The 8,930-nt window shown below is 53.9% G+C and overlaps 1 protein-coding gene across 6 annotated transcripts in view; it reads right to left on the reverse strand.

Moving 5' to 3' along the window:
* Nucleotides 1-4,740, reverse strand: part of RNF220 (ring finger protein 220) — a 726,058-nt gene extending 721,318 nt beyond the window's left edge. For 3 of the 6 annotated variants that reach the window (XM_086952313.1, XM_086952312.1, XM_086952317.1), the window contains exon 1: nt 4,455-4,711. The gene's annotated coding sequence lies outside the window, so the exon portion shown is untranslated. Of the gene's footprint in view, nt 1-4,454 lie in introns of all 6 variants that reach the window. The other 3 variants (XM_086952316.1, XM_086952314.1, XM_086952315.1) reach the window with 2 other exon arrangements.
* Between the last annotated feature and the right edge of the window lie 4,190 nt (nt 4,741-8,930).

Below are 8,930 nucleotides of genomic sequence, written 5' to 3' on the forward strand. Positions count from 1 at the left end.
TAAAAGTAAACAGACAAGTGGATTTCCCAGACGGCTGGGAACAAATAAAGACTAAACGGCTTCCTGCTTTTATATTTACAGCAAACGCGTTTTGGATGGGGGGACGGGCTGTTGTAACCAAACCGAACTTAAAATAACAAAAAATCGTTTACAGGCAGTAACGTTTGAAAACCGGTTTCCTCTGTTGGAATCGGAGGCGGATCTAGCTTGGGGAAGAGGCGCGCCCCGGGGCTGGCTGGAAGAACAAACTGACGAAGTTCGGACGAGCTGTGACTGCGATCCGTGGACCCAGGAGTCCGCCAGGACGCAGGGACGGATTTATGGAAGTAAACACGAACTAGTGCCATGACAATGAGCCTGGTCTGCTAGTCAAGTGAGCGGCCGGAGGCAGGCCAGGGGAACAATGTATAACCCGGATCTATAAAATAGAAAAATCAGTAAACAATAAACTGTAGCAAGCATGCCGATTTGGGGTGCAGGGAAGTACCGAAAAACAGATGAGGAAAAGGGAGGTAACAATAAAAGCTAAGAATAGAGCTAGTGTTTAAGTCCCTCTCCGGCGCACCTACACACACTTTCTAAAGAATCACTTACTTGGCTGCTTACATCTACTTATGGCAAGGAATACATAACACTGCCCTTTCAATGCTCTCTAGAAGGCGGGATTCCGCCTGGTCTGCCTGCTTTATATTTGAGGCTGGCTTTTCTCCGTCCGAGTTCTGCTTCCTCCCACGCCTGTTGCGCACAGCCTCACACGGCACCGCTTGCACTATCCGGGCAAGGGGCGAAGAGATGCGCTCGGAGACCGCGTGAAGACACGGCGCGTGTCCGGGAAAGAAAACATAAAAAAATAAAAAAAAATAAAAGCGAATAGAAGTTAACATAAGAAAAAATAAGCGTCAACAAAAAGATGGCAGTCAGGTGCACGACCTAGGTAAGATTCGTTTCAAATCACAAGAGATAAATAGAGATGAAAAATAACAAGCAAGCGACCGGCGGGCACCTCGCTCTGGCAGGGGTTAGTTCCGTTCCAAGCGGGGCGTGGGGACCTCTATTTCACGTGTCTCACGGCATCTTTCGATCTGTGTTTATTTGTGGAGGATTCACACCGCGGAAACCAGAAGCTTTCTTAACATCCTCGGCTTAGAAAGTTACAAGGGACGATTATATACGTCTTCCCATAGCCGTGCCCCGGAGAGCAGCCACTGTGCTCTGTTTGGGGTCCCCCTGTCAGGCCGACCAACACATGCACGGCACCCCACGAAGGAGTATGTAACGGAAGGGAGACGGGGCGCGCCCCATTATCCCCTCCGGGTTTCGGATGACTTGTACTGCCCGGGCCACTGCCTTTCTCATCCCCACAGACTCCCCGTCACCTCTAAGGGTTTCTTCCTTGTGCGAAAAAAACACCTCGTTTCTACTCTTAATAAAAAGCAAGAAGCTCCATGGAGACAACACAATTCTCTTCGAGCCACACGGCCCCTTACTCTCGGCCCAAGTTCTCCGTGCTTTAAACAACACAGTCCGCCGGCTCGAGCGGGCAGAGCTGAAGGTTTTATTGCAACAATAAGTGACCATGGGCGCTTCCTGTGTGGGGGGGCTCGGCCCTCAGCGCCCCTTGAATCAGACAGTCCTAATGGGCCCTTTGTGAGGCGCACAGATGGGCTTTTATGTACATCCAGTCCTGGAGGTGAGGATTTAGGCGCCCGCGCCCCCTCCTTATTTACAAACTTTCATCCACCGTCCTCCCCTTACAAAGTTCATAAAAACAGCCCCGGGGGGCGGTGAGACATCTTGTGAACATCCTCCGGTGGGGCGGGTATTTCAGATGCAACGTTTCTGGGGGGTCTGCGTGATTCTCATAAAAGAGGCAAATGTCTCCCCATCCCCACCTACCTAGCCCAGCCACTTACTCCTGAGTGGAAGTGTGGGGGTCGTTTTAGGGTGCAGCTCTCACTCTCCGTTATTACCCCCGTAGTCCCCGTTCTTTAAACAACAACAGACATTTGATGTTTCTTACATCAAGAGTAAGTTTTTTCTCTGTGTTTCTCGGTGGTCCAGGGTGATGCATTTTTCATCATGTGTTCACTGCTAGGAGCAGGGCTTCCAGAGGCGGAAGTTTTCCATGTTTCGGTTTCTTTTTAAGATCCGGGCTGCTTTTTTTATTATTATCTGACCTGCCTTCCCTGCTCTCAGTTTTGAAAGAAGTGTAAGGAAATAACACTACAAAGTGTTTCCGTGCAAAATTATTGAGAGAGGGGATGTACCGAAGCACCGAAAGCCACCGAGTGCTGTTTGAATTTTAAGCTCAGACTGAAAGGGGTAAAGGGGCATGAGTGGGTCAGAAGTAGCGAGCAGTGCTGTATAGGCAGCTAAGACTGCATGGAGAGGGCCAGTACGGGTAGATAAAGATGATGTACAGAGAGATACGAGTGCCTGTACGGGTAACAGTACTGTACAGGGACCGAAGGTTGTCTGGAGAGTGCCTGTACATGGAGAGTGCCTGTACAGGTAGACAACAACACTGCACATGGAGCGCAGTACCCGGAGAGCGCCTTTACAGGTATATAACAGTGCGTGCAGGAGCAGATACCAGTACTGTCCATGGAGCTAAGGTTGCTTGGACAGTGCCTCTACAGGTAGATAACCCTACTATGCAGTTCGCTAAGACTGCCTGTAGAGTGTCTGTACTGGTAGATAACATTATAGTACAGGGACGTAATATTGCTTGGAGTGTTCCTGTAAAGGTATATAACCGTACTGTGCAGTTCGCAGAGAGTGTCTGTACGGGTAGATAAGAGCGTTGTCTGTACAGAGAGTTACAATTGCTTGGATGGTGCCTGTGCGGGTACACATAGTGCTTTACATGGAGCTAAGAGTACCCGGGGAGTGCCTGTACGGGCAGTGAATGCAGGGGGAGCGAAGATTACATGTAGAGTGCCTGCACGGTTAGATAACATTGCTGTTCAGAGGGAGCTAAGTGTCCTGCAGGGGAGCTAAGCCTGCCTGCAGAGTGCCCGTACGGTGAGATAACAGTGCATGCAGGGAAGCTAAGCCTGCCTGCAGAGTGCCCGTTCGGTGAGATAACAGTGCATGCAGGGGAGCTAAGCCTGCCTGCAGAGTGCCCGTTCGGTGAGATAACAGTGCATGCAGGGGAGCTAAGTCTGCCTGCAGAGTGCCCGTTCGGTGAGATAACAGTGCATGCAGGGGAGCTAAGTCTGCCTGCAGAGTGCCCGTACGGTGAGATAACAGTGCATGCAGGGGAGCTAAGCCTGCCTGCAGAGTGCCCGTTCGGTGAGATAACAGTGCATGCAGGGGAGCTAAGCCTGCCTGCAGAGTGCCCGTTCGGTGAGATAACAGTGCATGCAGGGGAGCTAAGCCTGCCTGCAGAGTGCTCGTACGGTGAGATAACAGTGCATGCAGGGGAGCTAAGCCTGCCTGCAGAGTGCCCGTTCGGTGAGATAACAGTGCATGCAGGGGAGCTAAGCCTGCCTGCAGAGTGCCCGTTCGGTGAGATAACAGTTCATGCAGGGGAGCTAAGCCTGCCTGCAGAGTGCCCGTTCGGTGAGATAACAGTGCATGCAGGGGAGCTAAGCCTGCCTGCAGAGTGCTCGTATGGTGAGATAACAGTGCATGCAGGGGAGCTAAACCTGCCCGCAGAGCCCTCGTATGGTGAGATAACAGTGCATGCAGGGGAGCTAAGCCTGCCCGCAGAGCGCTCGTATGGTGAGATAACAGTGCATGCAGGGGAGCTAAGCCTGCCTGCAGAGTGCCACCGATGTGGGACTAACAGGACATATGTGGGGATCTAAGAGTACCTTTACGTAGTGCCCAGACAACATATACAGCGAGCTCGGAGCATATGGGGCTAAGTGTCTGAGCAGGGAACCAACTAAGTTAACTTGCAATGGAACTCACTCAGTATGCCTTCACGGGAGCTTAGTGTGCCTGTAAGGCGAGATTGAGATCTGCCCAGCACCAGGGTCCGCTGCCCCACACTCCTGACACTCACCGCCGCGAGCAGGGAGCAATGGTGCCCAATCATCCACCCCACCTACGCTGCTCTGCTGGAATTGGTCGGGGGACCCCACACACGGGGTTTCCGTCCGGTGAGATCTCTGAATGAGCGGCCTCAGTTCCGAGCCGGACCGGGACAAGCAGCGCCCGGCAGGAGCTGTCATCAATGGGCGAAGAGTTCCGGGGCGTCGGGTGCGCGGTGCCTGCACACCCCCACAACTGGCAGGGGCAGCAGAGCCGGGCCCGGCACAGCCCGCAGGTACACACGCGGGGCCCCCGTCATGCTCGGCCAGGAAGCTGCACCAAAGCTGCAGATGTGCACTGCCGTAAAAAAGTTCAGCACTGACTTCCTGAGCAGGACAGCACCACCCCATCCCCACGAGCCCTCTACCCCGTCAAAAAGACACACGTGCACTGCAGTGGAGAGCGCTACTTACTGCTGGGAGTCCTCTAGTGCCTGCACTTCGTGCGCTGCCGTCGCCGCGGGAGGGAGTCCAGGCATGCACAGTCCTCTTCCCCGGTGCAAGGTGCGCGTCCCACTGGATGCCGATTTTGCAGAAAAGCTTCACCAGGGACCCGATTCCAAAAGGGGAAAAAAACAACAGGAAAAAAACGTGCGTGTGCGCCAGTGAGTGAGGAAGCAGCTCTGCCTGTCGGTGCTGCTGGCTGTGATCAGTGACTGAGCTGCTGCACTAGTCTCAGGAGACTCCTGGCAGCTCACACGGACAGGCACACTCCACACTGCATCTATTAACGAGCAGCGAGGCAGCTCGGGAAATGGAGTCCAGGCCAAGGGGCGCTCGCAGCTGCGGCTGGAATCAAGTGCCTAGCACTCCAGCCGCCCGCTTACACACACACGGGCTTCTTAGTCTAAGAAGAAACATCCATCCCTCCCATCCCCTCCCCCTTCCCCGGCCCCGGCCCCACCGTCAGACTCGAGGCTTCAAGCTCTAACTTGTGCATTTGAAACAGTGACCACAGGGCCATGAAACCGCCCAACTCTGGAGGGACAGATCTGAATATGGAACCAGAGGCAGTTCATGTTATGCGAATGTCTGTATTTAAGAGGTAAAGAAGGACATGTTCTCTGTGCCTCCCGGAGCTTCCCTTTCCAAATGTCTGGTGTGTTCATCTTGTGAAGCTCGGCAGTAACATCCGGGGAGCCGCTCGAGGAACGACTGCAACGCCTGCCTACTCAACAGCAGCAATTTCACATTCTTACCAAATATTTTATACATATCACAGAGTTTGTTCAGGAAGGCCATACCTAGGCATTACTTACTGTTTTTACAATCCAGAAACTGGATGCATGCCATTCTTTTTTATTTAATAAGTTTCAGCGAGACCGGGGTACAGTCAATCCATTGAGGGAGATGTCAGGCCATTGGTGGTGTTTAAAGAGACTTTTTGTTTCTGATCTCGTATCTGATTTTTTTTTTAATTACCGACTCAAGGGCCTGCCAATAATCAGGGCCACTCGCTCGAGGCCAGGGAGTCAATCCCAATATATACAAAGACATGATCGGCTGTGTTACTACCTCGTTCAACCGTCCTATGTCCTCGCTCCCCCGGGCCCACCGAGCCATCTGAGGTTTGGCTTCGAAGCGCTACATACACTGGAATGGTCTGTCCAGTGGCAAAAATGGCCCCTACAGGCTGGCAGGATTTATTTCTGTGATTTATTTCAGTAAATGTGCACCACCCTGTATGTTGGGGAAGTGTCCCCTGCTCAGGGATGGTTCTGTGTGTCTGTATTATTCACAGCCTGTCTGTTTCTGCGCTCCTGGCGCTACACGATCAGGGTGCAGCCGCAAACATAAATCTCTCTATTATGGATGCTAATTGGAGGGGGTGGGGGTAAATGTCACCCCAGAACACAGCCAAACACACCAGCCTGCCGTGATTTGTGAAGGGTAGAGTAGAGATGTATGCGCAGCCGCAACCTCCCGGCCCACAGGACCACGGCTGATAACAGAGGGACTTGTTCAACCTCCAATGACGGACAGGCGAATCTTCATCATGGGCTGATGGACTTGGCGACTGAACATTGCCATCTCCTCGTGCAAGGCGTAATGACAGGGAGTAAGGCTTCTTTACTGGGCTCGATCACGACATCAAATAACGAGAGACCCGCACAGTCCACCCCCGCCGCGTCGCTGCCGGAGCAATGGATAGCACAAACCATGTATGGGCGACGGGGCCTTTAGCAAGGATGCGCACACGGCGGTAAACGGAGGCGGGAGCAGCAGCGACATAGATGGGCGCTCGGGGCAATGGCCCGGGCCGCACACCGTCGAGAGGATGGGAGAGGGGGATGACGAATTGCACACACACAACCCGGCAAGCGAGAATAGAAGGAATGGAACAAGGGCATACAGTAAACATGCACTATATCCCATTGTACGGATTACACAAAGGTATATAGGGGAGGAGGTGATACCCAAAAAATGGCGCACGGAGCGGTACAGAAGTAGCGGGTGGAGGGAGGGGCACGCCCAGCTGTGCACTGGGGTGGACGGGTTCCGAATACCTGAACACGCGGACGGCTTTAGTCCGGCAATGGTGTTACACACAGCTGTGTGTGGGTGTCCTATTAATTACGATTTACCCAGCAGTATATGAAGGCGTCCTGCGGCGATGGTATAGAGGGCGCACATCAGCATTTTGGAGGCTACCACACAGAGCAGTATATAGGGCAGGGTGGATTCCTGACTCACTTGTACAGACAGTGGTATGCAAACACTCATGGAAAGGTATCAAAGACTTTAATAGTTTAGGCATCACTCGGAGGCTACCACAGCATAGGAATAACAGACTGTTCTGGTTAAAACACACCTCAAAACATAGTCAAGAAAATGAAAACATTAAAAATTCCTTGGCACTTGTTCATTTATGGGCACCTGCACACAAGTGAAATCACGCTTGAAGATTTGACATCATATTGTAAAATGAAATGACACAAACTTCTCTTTCCTTAAAGACCCGACAAACTCATGTGGTTGAAGTACTGGAGGCCACTCATACAAGGGAGACATATAAGTTCTGCAGAAGGAATGCCTGCATATGGTCCCATGTTGTCACTAATGTAATACAAGAAATACGCTACTTACCTGTAACTGCAGCTATCCAGTATAGGTATCTTTCATAGATTCACATGCCTGAATCATTCCCCGTTGTCGTATTGGGAGTCCCACGGTACAAATAACATAGCAGTAAATAGTAAAAAAAAAACATAGGCCAAATAGATGCAAACATGCATTGTATATCCTTTTAGTCTCCTTTTGTAAAAAGAACCAAACTGAAAAACACGACCAATCAGACACCAGCACCCTCATAGGACACCCCCGCGCCGCACGGCCACCAGCTGTCGCGTGTGCCCCCGCCTGCCGCCTCTCTCAGCCTCGCCGAGCCTCCCGCCTTCGGGCCACGCCCCCCGCTGCCGATCCTCGTCCCCGCATCCCTGCATTGCGCTCCTTCCTTTGAGAGTGTTGTAATTGTATTTTTGCATTTATTTTAAATTGATCTGTATTTTGATTTCTGTCTGCCTGTGTTTGCCTCTCTGTCCCCCCCCCTGTGCTGCTGTCCCCTGCTCGCCCGCTCCCCGCCTCCCGCTTCCCGCCGCCGGAAGTGCTGACACGCCCCCTTTCTCCCCGCTCCCGCCTCCCAGCTGCTCCGCCCTCCCTGAACTTCGCCATAAATGGCGACCGTGCGAACGCGCAGCGGTCACGTGCAGCGGGCGCGCCGATTGTGCGCCGAAGGCGCGCCAAAGGCAAGCCCGTCTGCGCCCGTCCGCGCCTGGACCGCGCCCAGCGCTAGGACCCCTGGCCCCCGCAGCCGCCAGCCCTCCAGCCGGACCTACAGCTCTACCGAACTCAACGCACTCAACGCAGGCCGACTCCAGGGTTGCTACCGAGCCACCCCGAAACACACCCACGGACCCTTCCGCTGCAACTCCTGCAAGTTCACCTGTATCCGGACCTGCACTACTCCAGCACCGACCAAGACCAAGACGAGCAACAGCAGCAGCCACCTGAAATGCATCCTGCTCAACACCCGCTCCGTCCACAGACACGCCATCGAGCTCTGGAACCTGCTCGACACAACTTCACCAGACGTCGCCTTCCTCACGGACCCTGGATGAACGCCTCCTCAGCGCCCGACATCGCCATCGCCATCCCAGACGGCTACAAGATCATCCAAAGGGACCGCATCAACCAGACCGGAGGAGGCATTGCCATCATCCACAAGGACACCATCCGCATCACGACCAACACCGACGACAACCGAGCACCCGCCGAGCACCTGCACTTCCAGGTCCACATCAACCCCAAGACCACCCTCAGAGGCACCCTCATCTACAGACCCCCGGGACCACGCACACAATTCAGCGAAGACATCGCCGACTTCATCAGCCCGCACGCCCTCCCCTCCGCTGACTACATCCTCCTCGGGGACCTCAACTTCCACCTGGAGAACAACAACGACCGCAACACCACCACCCTGCTGGACAACCTCGCAAACCTCGGACTCAAGCAGCTGGTGACCACCCCCACCCACTACGCCGGACACACACTCGACCCCGTCTTCTCAGCCAGCAAGGACATCACCTTCAGCCACGCCACCGGACTCCACTGGACGGACCACAGCTGCGTCCACTTCAGCTTCAGGAGGACCACGATCCACCACCACCAGCAACAGGTTGCACGCAGAAGCTGGAACAAGATCACAGCCGACCAGCTCGCGACTTCCCTGAGCAAGAACCCTCCCACCAGCGCTACGAACCCCAGCCAAGCGGCCACCAACCTCATGAAGTGGATCAGCGACTGCGCAGACGTCCTCGCCCCCTGAGGACCCCGCCTAGCAGACCCGGCAGCAAGAAAGCCCCGTGGTTCACCGACGAACTCAAGAGCTCC

Source organism: Lissotriton vulgaris, chromosome 1_1 (genome assembly GCF_964263255.1).
Source record: "Lissotriton vulgaris chromosome 1_1, aLisVul1.2, whole genome shotgun sequence".
Taxonomy (NCBI): domain Eukaryota; kingdom Metazoa; phylum Chordata; class Amphibia; order Caudata; family Salamandridae; genus Lissotriton; species Lissotriton vulgaris.